General features: G+C 37.3%; 1 protein-coding gene across 3 annotated transcripts in view; it reads right to left on the bottom strand.

The window, feature by feature from the left end:
- Window positions 1–23468, bottom strand: part of pparaa (peroxisome proliferator-activated receptor alpha a) — a 43688-nt gene extending 20220 nt beyond the window's left edge. For 2 of the 3 annotated variants that reach the window (XM_020930096.2, XM_020930112.2), the window contains exon 1: window positions 8907–9220. The gene's annotated coding sequence lies outside the window, so the exon portion shown is untranslated. Of the gene's footprint in view, window positions 1–8906; window positions 9221–19902; window positions 19936–22920 lie in introns of those variants that run through there. The other variant, XM_020930104.2, reaches the window with a different exon arrangement.
- Between the last annotated feature and the right edge of the window lie 1102 nt (window positions 23469–24570).

The raw sequence follows: 24570 nt of genomic DNA, 5'->3' as shown, positions 1-24570 counted from the left end.
CTATTATTAGTGCATTAATCGGAGCCCGTCCAGGCAAAGTACACAAAGAACTAAGTACATTTTATCCCTCTAATGGTGTATTCAACTGTTGCATGCAGTCCGTCACTTTCATTTGGTCTGATGTGATGTTTGTGAATGACTCAGCTTTTTTGGACAGTTTCTTAACGTGAACGGCTGGATCCGGATCAATACGATACTGGCATTGGATATCGGCCTCCAGCTGATATCCTGAATGGACATATAAACTGATGTAAAAAGACTATTAAGAGTTCGTAGTCAGCCCAAAAAATTTCATAATGCTTGAACCTATGTAGCTGTTATTTATCTCTTAAAAAACTATAGAACACATTTGGATCAGTTTTGTCTTACAATAATTACAAAAATATCAATATATCGTATAGTTTAATGTGATTATATCAATATATCGGCAAGAGTATTTTTTTGGTATATTTTACAAAATTATTTTGTTACAGTGCTACAGTTTTGTTGCTTGTTTCGAGGAAGGAAACTCATTTTTGCGACACATTTAACATTTTCACTGTTTTGATGATTAAACAGTTAATGTTTCATATGAACTTTGCACAAGAAGTGGTTTAACAAAGACTTTTAGTATCACAGCCATGATTTTTTATTGAACTGTATCAAATCGATTTGAAATATATCGAATCGAATATGCACTGTATCGAGATATGTATCGTACCGTGGTCTATGTATCGAGGTTTGTATCGTATCGGCAACTTCTTAATGATACCCAGCCCTAATAATAATAAGACAAAACAATACATATCGGTATCTCTGGTATCGGTATCAGATATCAACAGATACTTAAAGCTATAGTATCAGAATCAGTACCAGAAATAAAAAAGTTGGATTGGTGAGTCCTTAATCTGGATCTCATTTTAAAAGAACTGAACTGTTTCTTTCCAATTATCCTGATTAACACTGAACCCACACAAGAATCAGCACAGAAGCAGAACAGGCAACACAAAAACCCCCTAATTGGCAGTTTGAACGTTTTTAAACAAATGTTCGTCTTGGTCATTAGTTGGTCATTAAATGAGTTCTCACGCTGGCTTGTCATATAATTAAATATAAATAGATCAAAAAGATATGGATCCCACAAAGGAGCCAAAAGTCCCATCATTAATTTGGTCTGATAATTTGTCATGTATATTTTTGTCTAGACGTAAAACTATGTGTAGGAGGAGGTGTTGGTGGAGTTCCAAACATCTGTTTCAACTATTCGTTGATAAACTATGGCTCAATGTGTGTTTGTGATACTGTATCTTATTCACACATGTTGCTTATTCACACATGTTACTGTGGTTGACCAGATACATTTCACAAAAAGGAATGTGTCAATTTAAAATAGTTTAACAGATAATTTCAATGAATATAGGGGCAACTTAGCAAGTATTTCTAAACTAAAAATATGTCAAAAGTGGGTTACTGTCAAAAATGTGTTAGGGACTTTTATCTAAAGATGGTGTCCAAATATTTTATCAGTCATTTAAGGATCATTCAGGATGCTATGAGATTTAAAAGAACTTGAAATCACATTCACCAATCCATCCATTAAAGCTGCCAGGGGTATTTTCTAACTATGAAAAGAGTTGGTAGGTATTTAAAGGTGCACTGTGTAACTTTCCATACTGCCATGTGCGTGTCTCCATGGAGAAGTGCCTCCATTGATACAAGCAAGCGTCGCCTCTAGGTCAAGTGAGTGGGTCTGATCAGATTCACACATTTTTAACGCAGAAATCCTGTATATTTAGGCTGAGTTCTTTCCTCAAACTGTAAAACCTTGTGAAAACCTTGTGATGTCAGCCAGTAATACAAGGGGTGCTCCGAACTCAAGTACCGCTTCATGACTTCAATAATACAGTGTTACTCAAACATGTGTGAGTGAAACAAAATGCAACTCCTGATATATGTTTTTGTGGCGGTAACAGCATTATAACATGGCTTAAAGCTCACAAGAGTTAATAAGACAGGACCTTTAAATGTAAGTCCTACCCTCACAAACCCTTTGGCACATCACAGTGTACTCACAAACATTCATATCTGGGAGCGTGAAAAGCTTTTCAGATGGCGAAGCTTGGCAGAGGTGGACCATGTTGTGTTTGCAATCAGTAAAATGTCATAGACAGATGTTGACAGTGCAGAGGGGCCTGGTTTTGTCAAAAAGAATTGCTCCTTTCACAATACACAATTAAATGAATATATTAATTTACAAAACTGCAAAACCCATATTAGGCTATTTTCTGATCATGTTATAATGTTGTTTCCTCTTCAAAAACATACCCAGAGTGTTTTGTTTCATTCACACATTAACACACAAACCATACATTTAGAGTTCTTCTCATAAACTATAAATACACTCTGTTCCACGTTTTGATGTCATGTGGTAATACAGGAAGTGTTTCACTGTGTTTTTAAACTCCATATATCTGCACTAGAATAATTTGAATAATTTCAGACCTGCATTTGCCTATTTCTGCTTAACAAAAGGTAAAAGGTAGACAGGCTGGCACCACATAGTGCCTCCGCTCAATTTCATTTCTCTCCAGTAGACTAGGTCATTAATCGGAATACACTAAACGGTTTGCCAGAACCCTGGAAGTTGTAGACCGCACACTGGCCAATCAGCGAAGAGCTGTGAAACCATGACATCAAACTCAAGCGCCTGTCTGGGTCCCTTTTGTGGTACAGCACAACAGTAAACAAAGCGGTCGAGATGGATGTAGACGAAGACAGACATTCTGTGCTGGCAACGATTCCCAAGATCAAGGATTTAAAGTTGGAACAAAGAGAATGTTTGGTGAATTATTAATGCTGTTGCCATTCTTCCTATGGGATTTGGCACATTACATATGTCACAACCAAAAAGCAGTGATTGGTTAAATAAAAAAAAGTACCTGCCTACCCTCGAGCGAACAAATCTTAAAGCTGCAAGGTCAGACGGTTTCCATGAGGTGAAACCAGCTGCTGAATCAGACTAGGTGAAAGGAGCTGTTAACTTAGGAAAACTATAATCATAAGGTGGAGCAGAGAATTACGAGCTTTGGAGACATAGACAGAAAGACTAATAATAAAGAGTTACTCAAACATGTGTGAGTCCATGTTTTGTAATACAGGACCTTCTAAAAAGCATTTCTTGTAATATATTTATATCAAACAAATTAGCAAATAGGGGCAGAAACAAAACTTCAAGGAAAATACATGAACAACTGAAAAAATATAATATTGTTTGACAAAGTTTTAAGGCGAAGCTAACAGAAGAATATCAAAACAACAATGGTGAGACTGGGGGGGATGGAGAGATGATCTGCTCTTGTTTATCCACTTTTTTGTCAAAAGAGGGGTACGGTCTCATCCACACACCAGGCATTAGTAACAGAGGGACTGCAGGAGATGTTGTTTTTCACATAAAGGCATGTATGGAACAAGAAGAACATCTGTTGACTGTTAACAGCAGTTTAACAAGTGTGTCAAGTTACAGCCCTCAGCCATACGATGCATTTCTTCACCACAGAGAGGACGGAAAAAAACTGTACGGATAAGCTTCACCAGGTCTTATTTATGACCAAAACATGTAACAAAGCGTAATGGAATGTAGGCTATTTAAAGATTTTTGTGGTCAGATATTGAGAAAGAACAATGAAATGAAATGTACTTTAGTTTAGATTGGAGATTCTTCTATTGAAAACATTGTACTTCCCCATTAAATATCTAAGAAGTCAACTGAACCTGATCATTTCTATTAATGGTGACTAGACCCAAGAACTCACTGTACAGCAACAGAAATCTGCATTTTAACAATAACAATTTTAGCTGCTCCCATTTGTATTAAATATTAGGGGTGTAACGATATCCAAGTCTCATGATACGATATCGTCACAGTATGAACCTCACGATAAGATATTTATTGCGATATCATGGGAAAGCTCACGATATGGTGGGGAGGCTCAGGATTAGAGATGTAACAATATCCAAATCTCTCTGTACGATATTTATTGGTGGTTTGCAAGAACCCCAGAAGTGTGAGTCCGGGCACCAGCCAATCAGCGAAGAGCCATACATACTGTGTTTTCAACGATTCCCGAGCTCGAGGATTTAAAGCCGGAATAAAGAGAATGTTTGGTGAACTTTTATCAAGGGGAAAGTTGTTATTGTCCTTCTTCCTATGGGATTTGGAAAAAGTTGAATATACCAGTTAGCCCCGTTAGCGGCGCATTACATACGTCACGACCAAATAGCAGCGACTGGTTAAATTTAATAAAGTACCTGCCTACTGTCAAGTGAACAACTTCTAATGCAGCGAGGTCAGATGATTTCCATGAAATGAACCCGGCTGATGAATCCAGCTAATTAAATATCATTGTCCTACAGAAAGCTGTGATGTCCTCCAAAACCTAGCAATAGCAAGTAGGTGCAAAGAAGTGGGCGAAGATAGGCGAAAGGTGAAAACAGACATTTTCTGAACATGTCAAACTGTCGCTGTGTCCTTGGGCAAGACATTTCACCCTCTTTGTCTCTGGTGTGTGAGTTATGATACACTTTATTGTCCCCTTAGGGTAATTTGCCCTCTGCATTTAACTCATCCTTCAATGCCACAACGCAAAGCCATGCCCGGCGGGGATCCGTCTCCATGGAGTTGTTAGGCTTGTTCAGGACTGCCTTCACTAGGGGTGTGCAAAAATATCGAAATATTGATGGGTTTGAGTATTTTTTTTGTATATTTTATGAAATTATTGTGTTACAGCACTACAGTTTTGTTGATTGTTTAGTGGAATGAAACTCTTTCATGCGACACATTTGACATTTTCACAGTTTTGAAGATTATAATTGAGGTGTTTCATATGAATTTTGTACAAGAAGTGGTTTAACAAAGACTTGTAGCACCACAGCCATAATTTAGCCATTATGTTTTTATTGAACTGTATCGAATCGATTTGAAATATATCGCATCGAATCGTAAGGTCACAATATCGAGATATGTATTGTATCGTGGCCTGTGTATTGAGGTATGTATCGTAATGGCAACTTCTTAATGATATGCAGCCATAGCCTTCAGTGGAAGACTGTACCTATGGAGCATGTTTTGGGCTGGGGGAACCCGCAGTATGTGCAGGAAACACACCAAGCCACATGAAGAACATGCAAAGTCCACACAGAGCCCAGAACCTTCTATCTGTGAAGCACAGTAGCCACTTAGTCACTGTGCTGCAGACCTGGGTACAAACTAAACCTACTGAGAGCACATTTGACTTTCAAAGGCTCCCTACAACTGTACAACAACTCACCCTTACGTAACAAATAATGCTCCCTACAACTCTACAACAACTCACTCTTATGTAATGGATAATACTCCCTGCAACTGTACAACTCACTCTTATGTAACAGATAATACTCCCTACAACTGTACAACAATTTTGAAGTGCAATAAATTAGAAGCCATTGTTATCAAATTGTAGATCTTGTTAAACATTTGTTATAGTGTTATGATTATAGCGTCATTAATTTTGTACAAACTGCATGTTTAGATTTCAATCCGGTGTTACGGGGATTTCATTTAAACAATGTGGATATGATTCACGCTTATCCTAAAGCTGGGGTACTTGACACAAAAGGAGGAAGTATGTATTTAAATCTGTCGACCATGCTGCGCTCACAAACCCTTGGGCGCATTGTTAGTACAAACATACATTAACTTTGGTCACAGCTTTAGAACTGCTCAGAGAGAAAAGTGAAGCAGGCTCGATGACGCCTTGCTCAGTCAATCATTTCTAATCCCAAAGCATCATACTGATATTTGATTTTAACATTCCCTGGGGGTTTGATGGTAACTTTTGGCACTGCTCTGTCTGAGGCTTTGTTATAATCTGAGTTTTACTTCAACACAATTTGACCATAAGAAACTGAGGGCCTGTTTACAAGAGAATGCTTGCAGGTATAAATGACAAAATATTTTATCGGAAGTGCCTTTCGTTTAGACGGTGACGGCGTCTTTGGGGCTTAAAAACACAAAAATCTGAAACATCCTCCAGAGTGGAAAGAGTGAATACACTCTGTAGCATTTCCGTCTACACTGCCCAAGACACAAAACTCTGGTCAGATCTGCTCATATCGCGTACATACAGCACACAGAAACAAACATGTCGGATCATTTCCATGTGTTGGACCTTCAAGCCGCTCTGGCAGCTCTAATAAACTTACAGGAGGCATCCCAACAAAAGTACAGAATATGCAGAGATGCTATTAGTGAACAGAGAAGGATCTGCAATTACTTTTGTCGAATTCTGGATGCACGAGTTCATTACAGGCAAGCCAGATAACGTGTACCCAGTCGAATTCCACACACTTTTGTGTCACTGTATGCACACAGATTTCCTCCAGAAAACGCTCGTCTAAAAGCAGAATAAAAAGTGAAGATGCAATGCCACTTTTGCGTCTTCTGTTCAGACCGTCATCATATAAACGTAGCATGAATCACCTGGAACCACAACAGGCAAGATGATTTTTACTGTTAAACAAGACTCTCAAATAACATTATTACATATTATATTTCAGTTAGTTACTACGCCATTTTTGCTGAAAATCAAACCCCTAAACATGACCATGAAAGTTCAGATTGATCACCGGCTCCTGAAATGTGTTGTTTAAATTTATTTTGTAGTTTGAGGCAATTGTGTGCAACCGCAGAATATTCCGCCATACATGTAGAACACCCCCAGCGTGATATTACTGCAGACTATTAATACTAATCGATACTAATAATTAAATGAAGGCAGCGTGTGGTGGTAGGCTGTTTTCTATCACAAATATCTGCTTTTCCAGTTAATTTATAAGAAAAATGTTGGGTACTGCATCTTTAAGGCTACAATTCTAACCCACCCAGCCATATGCCACCTGTCACTCTCGGTGGTTTATAGCTATTTGCTTCCAAATTTACTGGGTCAAAGCAAAGTGAGAATGCAGTGTTCTTCCTCCACACCTCAAAGGACATTGTGCTGTGTTCCCTGTGGAGTCATTATTCCAGACATAGAAGTGTCTATCTTGGGATGATAGGGAAGGGGAAGCTGGGGGGAGCACTGGAGATGTCCGCTCCTGCAACCACCAAATTATTTAAACACATTATGACCATAAAAGTCCAGTGCGTTACTCAGTTAAAGAAGGTATTTAACTATTAACTTCAACATAGATCATATATTTACGTTTTGTTCATTGTAATATAGATCTAAAAAAGCGGTGGAGATGTTTTTGCTTTGTCTTGGATGTTTCACAGTATGGCATTAAACCTTTCTATCTTCACAGTGATGAAACCAGACCAAGTTACAGGTCAGATCTGTGGAGAGGCGACCCCACTCACCCACTTTTCTAAGTATTTTTGAGCTATAAAACCACTTGTAATTGAATAAATATAAAGTAAAGCTGTTTAATGTAATATTGTGGAACATTCCAGGCAGAGACATATCCATAGAAACCAGCAGGTGACAGACCCCCAACCAAAAAGTTACACAGTGAACCTTTTATAATAGAAACATGTCCAGTGACTTCTTGTTCAAAAATGCAGAACAGAAAATCCTGTATCTTCACAGTGGCATTAAACCACAAGATTTTAATACAAGTGTTTTTATTGTTGGAAAAAAGAAAAAAAAAGAAAAAAAGAAAAGGTCTCTCTGATATTTTTGAACCTTACATGACCCAAATCTGAATATTCAAGAATGTGATGATCTCATACGCCTAGACAAGGGCAATATTAGGATACAGATTTTTCTACTGATAACATTATACTTTCCTATTAAATATCTAAGAGGTAAACTGAACCTGAACATTTCTATTAGTGATGAGATCCAAGAACTCACTGTATTGCGACAGAAATCTGCATTTTAACTCTATTAATTTTACTTTGTATTAAATATTCTTGGCCTATAGAAGGTTGTGAGGGCTTCTGAAACTTAGCAATAACAAGTAGGTACACAGAAGTGGGTGGAGATAGGGGGAAGGTGAAAACAGACTAAGCAATAAAGATAAAGGCCACATTACTCATACGTGCATGAATCAATCACAATACAACTTTGAGCAAACAAATGTTGAGATAAAACGCTGGTAATTACATGGTTAAAAGTTCATACAAGTAGAGTTTACTTTTTGGTTGGGGGTCCATCACCTGCTTGTTTCTATGGATACATGAATTAAATTACACGTGGTTTTATAGCTCAAAAATACTTAGAAAAACAGACATTCTGACTGTGAGTGGGGTGCCTCTCCATAGATGTAACCTGTAATTTGGTCTGGTTTGGTCTCTATAAAGATAGAAAGGTTTAATACCATACTGTGAAACATTCCAGACAAAGCAACAACATCTCCATGGACAAAAGCATTTGACAGACCCTCCACCACAAAAAGTTGCACCTTTAAGCTTTGTATCAATAATATCTTATTTATTTTTTTCATCTGAATAATCGTCCTCAGCTGTTTCTGTTTCAAGAACCAACTCCAAGGTCAAGTTGTGACGGTGACCAAACTGGACAAAGCGAGCGTGCAGATTCCACATTCTTGCCAGCTGCATTCATTTCTAGATAAAGTATGACTAGTTATGGTATACTTCTTTCATAATATTTAAGTAGGTGTGAACTGATGACAGCTAAAACTTTCCGTGCACCACAATGACTATATTCAAGTTACTAGAGCATAATGTGGATGACACGTCCCACTTCACTGGAAAAACAAGTTTATCCAAAATAGAGTTTTAAATATGCTTAATTTTAAAAGTGAATTGATTTTAATACTCAATATCTAAACTATAATAGCCTATCGAGCAAAATAATGAAATCTATAAAACTACTAGGAGTAAAATCGCAGTTTTACGAGACAGTGGAAGTTAAGTTTTATTTGCGTACCTCTGAGTGCACGATCCGAACCATGTCCAGGGGTGCTGAGAGTACCGGGTATGCTCGCCCCGTCCGCGTGGTTCTATGTTGTGTCCCGGGACGTTTTGACAGCCACCCCCTTCTAGTCCACTACCACTGCCGCGCTCGCAAATGCAAAAAAAGGAAAGGCAAACGTCCTCGCAGCAGCAGGAAGTAGCGTCAGGACGCACGGAGACATGCCGGGCGTCACTCCACACACAAGTCCCCTATGGGCCGACACACCTATGGCTCAAACCAATGAAGAGGCCAAGCTCTTCTGGCATCGCAAAGCTGGAAAAAAAAATGTTTTAGTGGTGGGTTGGGGGAAGGAATCTTGTGACGCGCGCAGGTCTTGAGATGAGCGTGCGTAAAAAATGGTGCCACATCTGATTGGTTGTTAACGAGCAGATGGAACAAATAGTCAAACACGCAGGTTATTGAAGAAATATTTTAAAACAGATAATCCATAAATAGACACCAGTTGGAGTTGCCTATGTTGTATGATGGATCATGTGGCACGCAGACTGTAACTCTAAACTGTAATATTGAATGCTTTTGGAAATTATAGTCGTTCATGTTATTTTCCAGTATTCTCAAAGTTTATACTCATGTTTAGCTTTGCATCCTGCTGTAGTTGTGGTTGTAGTACGTAGTAAGTTGTGCACCATTTGACGTCTGTCGCCCTCTACTGTTTCTCTGCGAACCTTTAGTGAGCTACGGGCCGGGGTGTTCGTTCATCCTGCAATAAAAAACATATTTCCCGACGAGTTTACAATGCAAAAAATATTATGTATAATATAATCTATAATTCTAATCCCAAACGTGTGCTGTATGAGCTGTTTATACATGTTACTAATGTTGAAACTATAGAATTATGAATGAGATCATATTCATTTTCCATTCAGCTCCCATTTATTACAAATTTACCTATTTTAATATAGCTAACACGAACCTTACTGAGTCCATAAAGTGAACAATAGCAACAAGATTTATGAATTTAATTTATCACTGTCCAGACACTGCACGTGAATCATCAATCACGAACATCAAACAATGAAAATAAGTTAACTGAGTCCATTTGTTAGTCCACGTGGAAAAGGGCACGTACGTCTTGTTTTATTGATTATTAAAAAAAACATATTTTATAGCTTAATATGCTTGAATAAAGAATAGGTACAATATATTTTCAGTTTATCTTTATTGAAATTGAAAAAAACAAAACAATAAAAGACAGATATTTTTGACAGTTTCAATGTGAGTAACCCCTAGCAACTCCAAATAAATAACCAATTACAAACCACTAACTGCTGTTGCTACGCAGTCGAGCAGCAACCGTAAAACTCTTTTACTCAGCTGTAGTTGTAGCTTTTGAGTCGTTTTTCTTTTGAATCCTGACTATTTATGTTTTGTATTATATTTTATGACATACAATCTTAAAAAAAAAAAAAAAAAAAAAAAAATTATAATAATAAATAATAAATTTTAAATAATAAAAAAGTAACCAATCACAAATCAGTACCTCAAATGCTGCAGCTGTTGCTATGCAGCTGAATACTGGCAGCAGTAAAACACTGACTTAGAGGAAATTGTAACTTTTGAGTTGTCTGTCTTTTGAATCCTCTATGTTTATGCTTTGTATTTTATTTTTTAATACACATTCTAAAAATATACATAGTAAAAAAAATGAAATATAAAAACTAACCAATTACAAACCAGTTCCTCGAATAGTGCAGCTGTTGCTATGCAGGTTAACAGCAATAAAACACTTGCACTCAACTGAAATTGTAGCTTTTGACTTGTTGGTTTTTTTGAATCCTCTCTATTTTTGTTCTGTATTTAAATGTTTTATACTTTAAACATTTACATAATAAAAAAGCAACCAATTACAAACCAGTACCTTGATTACTGCAGCTGTTGCTATGCAGTTGAACAGTATAACAGAGACTTGTATTCAAATCCCCCTCTTTGTTACTGAAACAGCACCTTTTTTTTCTTTTCTTTTCTTTCTGTCACGGGGCGAATGAGTGAGCTCCTGTGATGTATTGCTGCCCTCCAGGGAAGGCAGTAGGTTGTATAGTTATCTCCTGATGGGGCAAAATCACAACCCTGAAACCACACAACCTACTACCTCACCCTGTACGAACATCATAAGTCACCCAGGTCACAGCAGGGACCTGGGACGGAGACTGTCTGATCCCACAACTGTGTACGGGACAAAAAGGACAAAATGTTAATATGATATGTGAAGTTATTCCAAGTATATGATGACGAAAAAGAGGCAAAAATTAGAGAACATGTTGAAGGTGCACTATGTAACTTTTGGTTGGGGGTCTGTCACTTTCTTGTTTCTACGTCTATGTCATTGCTCTACCTGGAATGTTCCACAGTACAACATCAAGCAGCTGAACATTACATTTATAAAATTACAGGTGGTTTTATAGCTCAAAAATGCCTAGAAAACAGGCATTCTGACTGTGAGTGGCGTCGCATCTCCACAGATCTGACCTGTAACTTGGTCTGGTTTGGTCTCCACGAAGATTGAAAGGTTTAATACCATACTGTGAAACTTTCCAGACAAAGCAATAACATCTCCATGGAGAAAAGCATCTGACGGATCATCCACCAGAAAAGTTACAGAACGCACAATTGAAAGTTACATTAAAATCCATTGTACAATACAAATACAAGAGTTACACAAAAAAATTCATTGATTATCTGACTGTTTTTTGTGATCAGATTTCAAACACGCACCAATAATCAGAACCAATTATTGTGTTTTCTAATTATTCTAGTGCTGATTTTTACTGGCCAGATGCTAGAAAATGTACCCACTCATTTCAATGTCACATGCTGGTCTCCATGGAGATGTTATTGCTTTGCCTGGAATGTTCCACAGTATGGTGCCATCACCTAGCCTGATTCATCAGCCGGTTTCTACGAAGTGAAAACCTGACTTCACAGCATTAGAAATGGTTTGCTCGACAGTAGGCGGGGAATTTTTTATTTTATTTAACCAATCGCTGCTATCTGGTCATGACATATGTAATGCACCGCTAACGGGGTTAACTGGTACATTATTAAGCTTTTCCCAAAAGGGCAATAATGTCTTTCCCCTTGATAAAATTCACCAAACATTGTTTTTGTTCTGGCTTTAAATTCTCGATCTCTGGAATCATTGCCAACAGAAAATGTATGGCTCTTCGCTGATTGGCTGCTGCCTGAACTTGCACTTCCAGGGTTTTAGCGAACTGTCTAGTGTATTCTGATTCCTGACCTAGTCGCTGGAGAGAAATTAAATTGAGAGGAGGCACCAGCACTAGATCAAGGCAAGTGAGATCTGTGGAGTGGCGAGCACCCTCACAGTAAGAATGCAAGTTTTTCAGGGTATTTTTGCACAATAAAAACACCTGTAATTGAGTAAATAAATGATAGAAAAGTTGAATGCCATACTGTGGAACATTCCAAGTGTTACAATAACATTCATCCATGGACACAAGCAGGTGGTGTTCCCTTTCACCAAAAAAGTTACACAGTGTTATAAAAAAATAAATATATATGATAATAAATAAGAGTGTGCACAGGTAGGAGTTTACAGAGACAATTTAAAGTACAATGTGACAATCCTAGAACAAATATATGGTAAATATATATAATAAAACAAGGTAAAACAATATAATTAATTTTACAAACAGTAAAAATATGCACTTAACTACAAATACAAAGATGACACACATATATTTAACTAAAGACAATACAAAAACGGTGGAGATGGGAGCTCGGAGGTGGAGGTAGCGATGCTTTTCTAATCGCTTCAGGAAAGACAGTAAGTTGTATAGTCATCTTACAAACTGGGAATTACCCTAAAACTATACAACCTACTACCTCACCCCAAAGGACCGCTCACCTCCTGCAGGTGGCGCTCTGGTGACAGACTGAAGTCGAGTCTGTGCAGGAGAAAAACTGAATACACAGGCATGCAAATATTCACACTGTAACTAATAATGTAATGGTAAATTTACATGTTTAATGGAAAAAAAAAAAATACACATTACATTTTTTATTAAACTAAATTTGATTAGAATACTATTAAGCATCAGTTCACTATTGGTAATTAACGGCACAAGTATTAAATCCAAATTACACTATAAATGCATACTACATAAAATGCTATGATTAAAAAAACTGAAAAAATCATTCACAAATGTTTTAATGCTACTACAATTCCTTACCAAAACAATGCAAGCACAAAACAAAAACAGACCTTTATCAAAAATTTTAAATAATAATATGATAAACAAATAAAGATCACAACAGTAATACCAAGAAAATAATTTTGAGCCATTTTGTCGGCACATACACATCGCATACACCTGGCACCTCAACTTTTTCACTAAAACATCCACAAGAAAAAGTTTTTTTTTAGCATCACTCTCAAGTGAAAAGCACATTTAACCAGCAGCACAATGTTTTATTTACAGAGTGTGTATGTGTTCACTTCCTGTTTGCCTCAGTGGGTTTAGAAAGAGCTGCTGTTACTGCGGGGGTCAAAAAGTCAAACTCACTTAAAAACAGAGGACGGTGCTGCCCAAAATGAATATTGTATTGGATAAGGTGGTAATAAATAAATCATACACCATGAAAAGATATTAAAATATACATGTATGTAAGATAGTCTTGTCAAAATACTAATATTTCAGGCTATTTTTGACATTAGAGACTTACCTATTGCAATACCACAATCATTTTAAGGCAAAAGACTAATTCAATTTAAACACTAATTTAATTGAGTTTAATTTAATTTTGTGTGTGTTGAATACACAACCATACTTTCTTTACGTGGTCTTAAGCTACTTCTGATATAGATGCAGAACATTCTAAAATATTCAGGAAAAGTTGTCTTCTAGTTGTCTAATGTTCATATAAATCTGTCTGGCATTAGCGTTCATTAAAATATTATAAGTGTAGGTTTTAGGAGTCACTAAAGTTGCTGTTGTGAGGAGGTTCCAGATTGGGACAGAGGAGAAAGGAATGTCACAATAATTACTGTTTTCTTGACTAATAGTGCAATATAGGTATAGTGTAATATATATGTGGTGGCACAAGATTTTAATTATTTAATTTTATTTATAATTTGTGGATTCAAAATGACATTTATTATCTATATCTCGTATTAATGTCTTTTTTGCCCAGTATAGCTAATTGATAAATGATAAGACAATGGGCAAAAAAGTGTGATTTGATGATGCCAATGTATAGTCCAGGTTGTTTTTAGACTATCGAAGAAAATTTTATCTTATGGATAAATATTTGATCTGTGGTCGAAAGCAAGAAAAATTATCTGACAAAGGGTTTTTGCCAAAAAATTATTATTATTTTTTTTTTTTTTAAAGCTTTTGGACATCGGCCATCAGAGTCTGCTATGCATTTTTTCACTTTTTTAATGGCTGTTCCTTGTATTTGCACCTCTATAAGAAACTTGATGTGCATTTTCTGTTTGATTTGATACTGTGGAGAGCCCCCAATCTGTATTAATGGAAAAACACTGGTGAGTATTTTTATCTGTACTAGTAGAAAGCATAGCATATACTAATGAAGTAATTATAGATAGTAAACAGTTAAGACTGGCTGACATGACAAAATAAATAAATAAACTAGGCCGGCCCCAAATTTTTAAGTGCAATGTAATACTGAAGAAAACATAAACAATAGATTATAATATTGAAACAGCCTCAGAAACCTGTGTTCTGTTCTTTATATGCTAAATAACAGATTAAAATTTCTTCCTCCACAGTCTGAGCTTCAAATACTTGCTTTTATTGAAGACTGGCTGTGAACCTCTCTATTAAACTGCACCAAGCTTTTCATTATCATTAGCAATTACAGAATCTCGATTGATTAGGATTTGATTAATTGCACAGCCCTATAATAACTACTGAAATATAAGTGTTATTTTACAAATTTCAGCTCATTACAGTTGCAATATAGTTAATTTCAAAGAGTTTAACAGAGTTATCCTGCTTAAGGGTTAGTGTATCAGTGGTCTTCAATCTTATCACAGTCTACATCTAAATATTTTCAGTTTCAGAGCCAGTTTTTCAGTTTCAGAGCAAGTTTTTCAGTTTCAGAGCCAGTTTTCCGTATAGATTACACGGTATTCGTAAGAAATACATAAGAAAAATTCGCAAATGTTGAACCTGACCATTTCTATCAGTGAACAAGAGCCAATAACTCAGCATATTACTTAAAAAATCTGCATTTTATTCATTTTAGCTGGGCCCCATCTGTATTAAAGAAAATGTACTGTCCTTGTGTCTGCTTTATAGTTATAATCTCTGACATCTGTAGATCATGATGTTATATTTTGGACATTTTATTGCAATATTGATGTAAACATACTTACAAATGAAAACTGTAGTGTCCAAAGAAGTATTAGGAGCCAATTACCACGTGCCCCATTACAGGATGTCACCATAACCTTCATCACAACAAAGCGTCATGTAGCTGTCGGCCCCTCTGATGGATAGCCATAGATCATACTGGCAAACAGCTGATTTTTGTATTACCGATTATGAAAATAAAGTGGTCATGTTGTGATGTAATTTGAAAACCAGTAATTTTGTTCTTTAAAGGACCTATATTACACAAAATTGACTCTTGTGAGCTTTAAGTCATTTGAATGATCAAGTATTATGTTTTGTTTCATTCACACATGTTTGAGTAACCTGGTTCATTGATCTGTCTACATCTCCAAACTGCAAAATGCTCTGTTCCACCTTTTGATGTCATGTAGTGGTAGTTTTCAAGTTTAAAGATACCTTTTACCTTTTGTTCAGTAGAGATAGTTTTTTCCTGGACTGAAATTATCCAAATGATTCTAGTGAAGGTGTATGGAATTTAAAAACACAGTGGAGCATTTCCTGCACAAAAATATTGAAATATCAATATATTGTATCGTTTAATGTGATGATACATAATCGATATTTTGGGCTGCTGTATCGATATATATCGGTAAGAGTTTTTTTTTGGGTACATTTTACTAAATTATTTTGTTACAGCTACAATTTTGTTACTTGTTTAGACAAAGGAAACTCATGTATGCAACACATTTGACATTTTCACAGTTTTGATGATTAAAATGGGTGTTTCATATTAAATTTACACCAAAAGTGGTTTCACAAAGTATCACAACCATGATTTAGCCTTTATTTTTTACTGAACCGTATTGAATCAATTTGAAATATATCAAATCGTATTGAATTATAAGCTCACTGTATCGAGATATGTATCGTATCATGGCCTATGTATCGAGGTATACTGTATATCACCACATGACAGGGTGGAACAGAGTGTTTTCAGTTTCAGAGAAGAAATAAATACCTAAATACTCAAGATTTGTGTGGTAGACATGTGTGAATGGAACAAAACTCCAAGTCTGTTCAGGTTTTTGATGAGGAAACAACATTATAACATAAATCAGAAAATAATGTAATATGGGCCCTTTAAAGTCTGTTAGGAGGACACATTGAGGATTTAGGACAGAGGAGTTTGTGGTTACTGTGGTTTCGCTTGGGGCTGCACTGCACTTACGGGGGAGGCCAGGTGGGGTCTATATCCATAAAACTCCCTTCACTCAGCTATAGGCCCTTGACACACGCATATACTGGTTTGTGGTTGTTTTACTACAGTCTGGTTATCCCATAAATGCCACACAAATCTCTCCTCTGGCTACTTCAAGTCCAAGACTGTAAAGGTACACAGCAGAGCACCGTGACCCTGCTTTGTAGGGCGGCTGTCCTTACACAGCTAATGTGCGCTAAAGCTGGGCTGGATAAGCTGGCTCGGTTTACAGGTTCAGTGAAGTGGATTTTTACAATGGAGATTTTTCGAGTTTCAATAAAAATTTTAACTAAATAACTATTAAAAAAAAAAAAAAAAAAAAAAAAAGCATAACTGATCTCTAATTGACACTGTTTAATTCTGTACAGTGTGCAATAAAGGCTAAATTTTAATATTAAGTGTAGGTGTTTAAATTTCAGACTTTACATTCATTTATTTTCTTGTTATAAGCAATATTTTGAACCCCCCACCCCCATTATTTAGTTTAATTTTTAAAAATGTATCACTAAGGGATTTTTTCTTCTTAAAAACCAGGAATTGCTATCTATATTTTTGGAATATTACACTATTTGTATATTGGTGCAAAGCTACATTTTAAAGCCAGGTAATAACACAACATTTTGATTAACACCATGATTATTTCCTCTATTGATTGATGGTTTTCCATTTGATTTGATTTGATTTTGTCTTATTAAAACAACTTCAAAGCTACTAAATCCGTACTTTAACATATTTTTCCCTTTTATTATTATTAAAAATTATGCGTTTTGCTTGCTATAAACAGCTGCATTTCTGATTTGAGATTTCCTCTGTGGATCAATAAATTTCATCTTATATTTTTTCTTTGATGTACACTTTCTTCACGTATGGCTTTTTGTAGTATGATATTACATTTAAACATATTCTATTCCTTAAGACAGATCAAAACCACTATAAAACCACGTGGTCAAATGCAATACGGAGACAGTATGAACTAATAAGGGTCTTTACGGTGAATGCCCTGGAGCTATGCGCTTTTGAATGCCATGATTACATAAACATTTGGACACATGCAGCAATGCAAACTGTAAAACTGTCACGAGTTGTTCCTAAAATGATGTGAAATTACCCAAGCCGGGCTTTGAAGTCAAACCTGTGTCTCTGCAGCACAGGGGAAAAACTATAAAAACTGAAATAAGTTAACTACCTCCATGTTTTTTGCCGGTTAACATTTGATTTTTATGTAATAGCGAACTTTTCCAGTAATGATGTAAGAAAGTTCAAACAACTCGTGACACGAAAAGACAAAATTGTGACGGTGGTTGCGTGCAAGTCTGCTGATCTCCTCTGCATCCGAAATAGCAAAACCTTGGGCTTCTCCTTCCTTACTACAAATCAACCTTTATTAAATATCAAACGGTGGAAATTTGACTTTTTCTGAGAAGTTTTACAATGTTTTTTTTTATTTATTTTTTATTACCAGCAATAGAACTAGTATAGTACAGAAATGCATTTTTAATTGTCAGTGTGTTTATTTTTACCTTTTAAAACTTTGCCACTATTTTTAAAAGTTAGGCTTCTTTTGAATCTCAGACATTGATACTACTATTCTATTTTTCGATTTTTTATCAACACACATTCATAAATGATTCATGAAATTTTAAACATAATAAAATAAACCAACATTGTTTCCGTGTAACTCCTCAAAACACACCTTTTCTTCATAGCTTACAGCCTCCACACATGACTGCTCCTCATTACTGTTTTGTCTGTCCTGTTTGTTTTAGTGTTATTTTATTGTGAAGCGTCTTTGTATTACCGTGAAAAGCGCTATATAAAACTTATGTATTATTATTATTATTAGTTTATTATTATGATTTATCAGTTTATTTCAACCACGTTTTTACACACTGCACTATACTAGCTCTAAGATTGAACAGATTTAATTTATAATGAACAAATTGTTTATGAAGAATATTTTGGTAAAGTAACTTCTTAATTAAGGTCCTGACACTCACTCTTAACCCTTAACCATTTAGTAAGCCTACTTTATTAATGCTTTATTAAGGCTAATTAAAGTGTAGTTATTAGAAAGTATAACCCAACCAAATGACTTTTTCTTGCTTAACACCAATAAACAATGTCAATCTCTATCATTCAAGGTTTAAAAAAGTGCCTTAATACCACTTTAAACCTCTCTCTATCCCTCTGAGCAGAGCCTTGGCTGCAGTTCACTAAACCAACCAACAGGTGTCAGGGGCGCGCAGCTCAAATGGGACAATGAGGGCTTTGTAGTGTGCGGGTGCCAGCCGGTGAGACGTCGTGTACTGTTTCCCTCTAATCTTCATTTGACCTTTAGGCTCCTGGCTTTGCTTTCCTTTTCCCGCTAATTTAGTTTGAGCAGATTATCAGAGGGACTACAGCCTAAACGTACAGATTTAAATATATACTAGTTGTGCTTGTCTCGTGTCATTGTTGCTGTCTTACATTGTTGAGTACAAATCTATGTGTGTGTGTGGTTTGTATTTTCATCCATTAATCTGCTTTTAAGTGGACTTCTAACTTTTATCAGCGAATTAAACGAAAACAACTGGACTTTCTTAGATTTTCAAAGCCAAAGTTTCACTACGAACCAGAAAGTTTCATCAGGGTTTCACTTCTAACTTTCGTAACTTTTTACTAATCTTGTAATATGTATTGTCCCTGCTCAAATAAACGTATACACAGATAAATATAAGACAACATTTTGGCCGAAGTTGGGTTTTGATGATCCACTAATGCTACAGCGAGTACAGTGTGTGTGTATGTGCGTGTGTGTACGTGTGTGTGTGTGTACGTGTGTGTGTGTACGTGTGTGTGTATGTGCGTGTGTGTGTTTACGCAAGTTTTGCATAATAAAATATTGGGTGTGTTGATTGTGGCCACACACTTTGAAACTCACCAATATTCAAATTGTGCATATTTTCAAAACAATATTTATTTATTATCTATTTATTTTCATAATTATCGTTAATAAAAACATTTAATTACGGCATTTTTTCACATGGGTGCAGTGAATTAGAGCAAAGCATTACGGTCTATGTATTTAAATTGTTTGATTTTTAATTGTAAAAGGCAACATTACTCAAGATTTAACGTATTAACAGAAACAATACCTTATGAATTATGATTTAATGTTTATAATAATTTGAATTTTTATGTCTGAAAATATCGTTTGTGTAATTTGTGTAAGGAAGTCAACTCTAACTGCAAACGAATTCTACTTAAAAAAAAAAAAAAAGGTCACTTGAACTCAAACCTGAACTTGAATTTCTATTTGAATGTTGGTTTATCTATCTAAACTAGTAAAAACAATGCAACGCAAAACATAGATTAAAAAAATCACACCTACCGTGACATAAATGCAGCAAAATAACGATGTTTCCTGAAAGTAAAAGAAAAAAAAACTATTATTAAATTGGAAAGAGTGTATAGGCGACTGACTGCACACACTTCCACAGAGTTGAGTTCTGGGAGTCAGAGCAGTGTCCAGTAAACTTGCCAAACAGCTCCAGAGTGTATCATTAAGGCCCATGGAGCAGATGTGGAAGAGATCACAGGTCCACATTTAGATAGAACTGTGTTACCACCACACACTGGCCATAGAGCACAGGGCCACAGCACGTCAGGGAATCTCAAATATATGGAAGATATCTGCAGGATTTTAAGTGTACTCCGTTCAAGATCGGTTGACTTTCTATACATTAAGCAGGGACTGTCGTATTTATGGTACAGAAAAAAAAACAACTTATACAATAATTTAATTTACAATAAAATATGAATTAATAGTTTCATTTTTTATAATGACAAAAATATATTTAATTTATGTGGTTTGTATTTATAATTTTTATTACTGTGCATGCTGTGTAAAAAAATATTGTAGGTGGTGTATTCCATTTGAACTAAAGGTGAAATCGAAACAAATATGTTCTCGATTTATTAAAATTAATGGAGCAAAAAAACGTTTGTAAATGTTAACGATAGAACAAATAATAAAATAATTTTAAAAAGCATCAACGTATTTAAACCATAGTGTGTAAGTGTGTGTAAGTGTGTGTGTGTGAGTGTGTGTGTGTATAAGTGTGTGTGTGCAACAAATACTTGCAATGCATTATTATAATGTTTAATAAATTTAAAAAGATGAACTGATAATTAAGAAAAGCAAACTTTCTTCTTCAAAGAATTATTAATTTGCATAAACATGCATGAGTGCACACACTCAAACCTCGACACACACAAACACACACACACACACACACGTTCTGTAGGTGAGCAGAGCTGAAACTGAGAGGTCAGGAAACCACAAGCACCAGATTCACTTTCAGTTTTGTCTCTCAACTTGATTGCATTTTTGGAGAACTATTCAGTAATAGATAAAGTAGTTTAAAGTATGAGAGTTAAGTGAGAAACTAGATAAAAAAGTCTTAAAGGTGCCTAAACTTGACACGGCGCCACAGATATGATTTTTTTATTGCCGAGGTGCTCTAAAGTTGGCGAAGGCGTGTGCGTCGATGGCCTGACCTGCACCTGTGCTGCTCGGACTCTGGAGTCTACAGAGTGAACACTGAGCGCGCTCAGTGGCGTGGGAACCCCATTCATCAGAGACCAGGGCTCTTTGTGGGGTTCACCCATCAGATGTGTCCCAGCCAGTTCCTGTGCCTCCACTCATATGAAACCATACAGAGGCTGATTTAAGTTTTGTTTTAAACTTTTTAAGTATCATTCTTTTTTCTTCTAAGGCTGTTAAGTAAAAATGTTTAATGCGCACTGTTTTTTTGTTTTGTCAAAGCAACAGGTTTGTATTCATTTGAATAGCGAGGTCAAGCAATGAAGAAACCCATAATAAATTTAATTAAAATTAATTAAATAATTAGCAGGATATGCAGTTGCATTAATTTTTTTGTATATAGTGCTTAAGTAAAATTTTGTAAAATTAGATAGCATTAAAAATAAACTTTTTTCTTATCAAAAAGTAAGTACATTAATTAAAGCCGTTTAACATTCGTTAAAACAGATTGGTGAAAAAAGAGAGGAAAATATAGAGAATCGCCTGTTTACAAAAATGGCTGAACCGAGCCCCCGGATTTTCTATGGTGGATAATTAGTCTGATTATTTTGCTGCAGTGTGCGCTGATTGGTGTTTTACAGTGACGTGCAGTTTTTTGAATGCTGACGTATTTACACCCTGTGAAGGGCTGGGGTCTGAGGGTCCGAGCCGAGGCGTGGGAGAGAGGGTTTCCTTCAGGGCTCTGCACCAATGGCGTCTGAACAGGCCTGAAGCGCAGAACGTAGGAGGACCGTCTGTAGCTATCACTGATGAGTCACACAGCTCCACTCCTACCTATTGGCCAAAGTCGATACTGACGAGCGCAGGGTGTCCTCACACAGGGCAACAAAAACCAGCTAAGAATTCGGATAAGGTAACTGTATTTATACCCGCGGGTACAATTTAACTATTGTTACGAGCTGTAATTGTGGTCATTTAAGACTTAAATCTGCACAAAACATGGGTTTGTAAATGAACGGCGATGGTGCTGTTTGTGATCTTTATAAAATTGTTTGCGTAAATACACATGATTAAACATTACCATCGTTATTATCATAGAAAATGACAAACAACTTCTTTTCTGTGCGCTTAAGCTTAGCTACCACCAAATAAAGAAACAGGGAAATGCATGCCGCTGTATGCCTTAAAGTCATAGTCATGTTTATGCATGTTCACAGACTTTTAAAACCAATATTATGCATTTTGCATTTATAGCTCGCTAGAAATGAGTATGATCGTAATGATTCTCTCCTCATGTAAGTTTGATGCAGCCACGTGTCACTGCGGACACATTTTAGACATTACATTTTCCCTAAAAGTTCACATTCTGAAAATATAAAACTGAGTTGTAAAGAATAGTAAAAAGTCTGATGCTGAACGGAGAGACATTGGAGCTTTAGAGGCAGAGACAGAGTGGTGGAGGGGCTCGGCCTCATACAGGCCTAGTCTGGCCCTCAGCCCATCTGCAGCTCAGACCTGCACTGCTCCTCTAAAGCTGCTTTTCACACAGAAAGGCCAAACAAGGTAAAACTACAGCTAAAGGGACACCAGGGGAGAGATGAGCCCGGTTTGTTTGGACTTGAAAGCAGTGCCACGTTTCCCTCGGATTTGCCTGATAGTTAATGCTCCAGTCTGTGGCTAGTCCTTTAGCAACCAACGTACAAGTCCAGGAGTGGATAACGTCCGAACACTGTTAAAAGACCTGAACTAGTCCAGAGAATCTCCTTCTTTTCAACATTTTGTGATTTGAGCTGCAGGACTTGCCTACTAGCTTTTCGGAGACACATGGACAGAACTCCACACCCACATAGAGCTAGGACTTACCCGTGAAGAGGTCAGGGCGGCGGGCGCGCACAGGGGCAGTGGCGGTCCGCTCGGGTTAAGCGGCGAAGTCTCTTTCTCGGGTTATTGTCCGGGATCCCTTCGCAGCACAGTTTGTCCGGAGGTTCTGTGTGGAGAAGGGCAGAGAGGAGCTTGGATTCAGTCACACAGCTCTGCACTCCCTGCAAGGAGTAGGCGGGCACAGCGCGCAGAGCCCCATTCAGAGAGTCGCAGAGTGCCAGCCTCCCGTCTGCCTGTCTGCCCCGCTGTCTGGATCTCCCCCCTGTCAATCTGCCCACCTTTAGTCCAGTAGAGTTTCCAGAGCCTCCACTAACACGCACAAGTCCTGCTAACTGCTTTCTAACATTTAAAAACTGCTGCTCTCACTCCTCTGCTGTCAGGGCCCGCCACAATGGGGAGGCCATGTGGGTTTCCCATGGAGTCGCGTGTTCCTCCCGTCTGGCAGTTAACAAGGCTTTGAATGAGGAATGTTAGCAAACACAGCCACTGAATGTCGACTGAATGCTAGGCCAGGCAGCCAGTCAGATCGCAGCAATGGCCCGGGCATATGAATAATGCAGAAGAGCCAACCGGGAGCAGAGAAGACTAAGCTCCACCTACCACTGCCCCTTCCTATCTCCAGCCGCCCCTCCCTCTGCTCCCCGCTCCAAACTCAAATGCCTTCACGGGAGGAAGGAGGCGAAATGAGAGAGAGAGAGACAGCTTTCAGGATCTCAGCACAACTCCTGCAAGAGGAAAAGTGTTACACATGCTACCAATACACTTCTAACAAGCACTATTTACAACAAGTTATGCTCAAATCGAGTAGGAGCTACGCCATACTTTTTTATTGCTTTTTGTTGTCTTTTGTCTAAAATTGGCACCTGTCCCAGAAAGAAAAAGCCCGTCACTGCTCCGCCTTCCTGCTCCCCTTTCACTGACTGCCCATGAGAGCGAGAGAGAGACAGAGAGAAAGAGAGAGAAAGGGAGGGAGAGAGAGAGAGAGTAGGGTGGAGGAAAAGTGAGGGTGGGGCAAAGACCCAAAGAGGGAGAGGGCAAAGGAGATAAGAGCATAAAAATGAGGCAAATCATATCGAAAATTTGATAACCGTTTCAGTAAAAAATATTAAAAAATAACTAAAAAAGACGAAAACGGTCCTATACGAACGCAGAGGACGAAAGGTTGTCTTTGCGATGCGTTTGGGGCGCACGATCCCACTTACGAGACAAGAAATCATGGCGCAGAACGGAAGAGCACGTGGCCGAAAAAGCAAAGCAAACCACAAATGCACAAGAAAAACCCAAAACCTTGCACTCGATTCGGTTTAACTCTACGGGATACGACCCAAAGAGGCACAAACAGTTTTCAATGTTTTCAAACGATGCCCGAAAAAGACAAAAAACGCAGACTCTCACAAACCGCCTTCGAAAAATGGCGCTGCAATAACGAAGAGTAAAAGCAAAGCCACTTGTTGCACGATATTGAGGAGCAGATCTTGCAGAGAAGCCACAGGGTTAAAATCCTGGGACTCAGAGTAGTACAGAGCCCTCCCTCTTTTGGCACACAGCAGCAAAAGGGGAGGGCCTGCCAGTAGAAATAGCAGCGGAGCGTTTTTGCCCGCTTTTTTTCAGAGCTGCAGCGTCCTAGCCTAC

This window comes from Boleophthalmus pectinirostris, unplaced genomic scaffold (assembly GCF_026225935.1).
Source record: "Boleophthalmus pectinirostris isolate CB_2022bp ecotype Guang Dong unplaced genomic scaffold, ASM2622593v1 HiC_scaffold_18, whole genome shotgun sequence".
NCBI lineage: Eukaryota > Metazoa > Chordata > Actinopteri > Gobiiformes > Gobiidae > Boleophthalmus > Boleophthalmus pectinirostris.
Note: the sequence above shows the minus strand (reverse complement) of the source record. Positions and strands in the feature narration are given on the sequence as shown.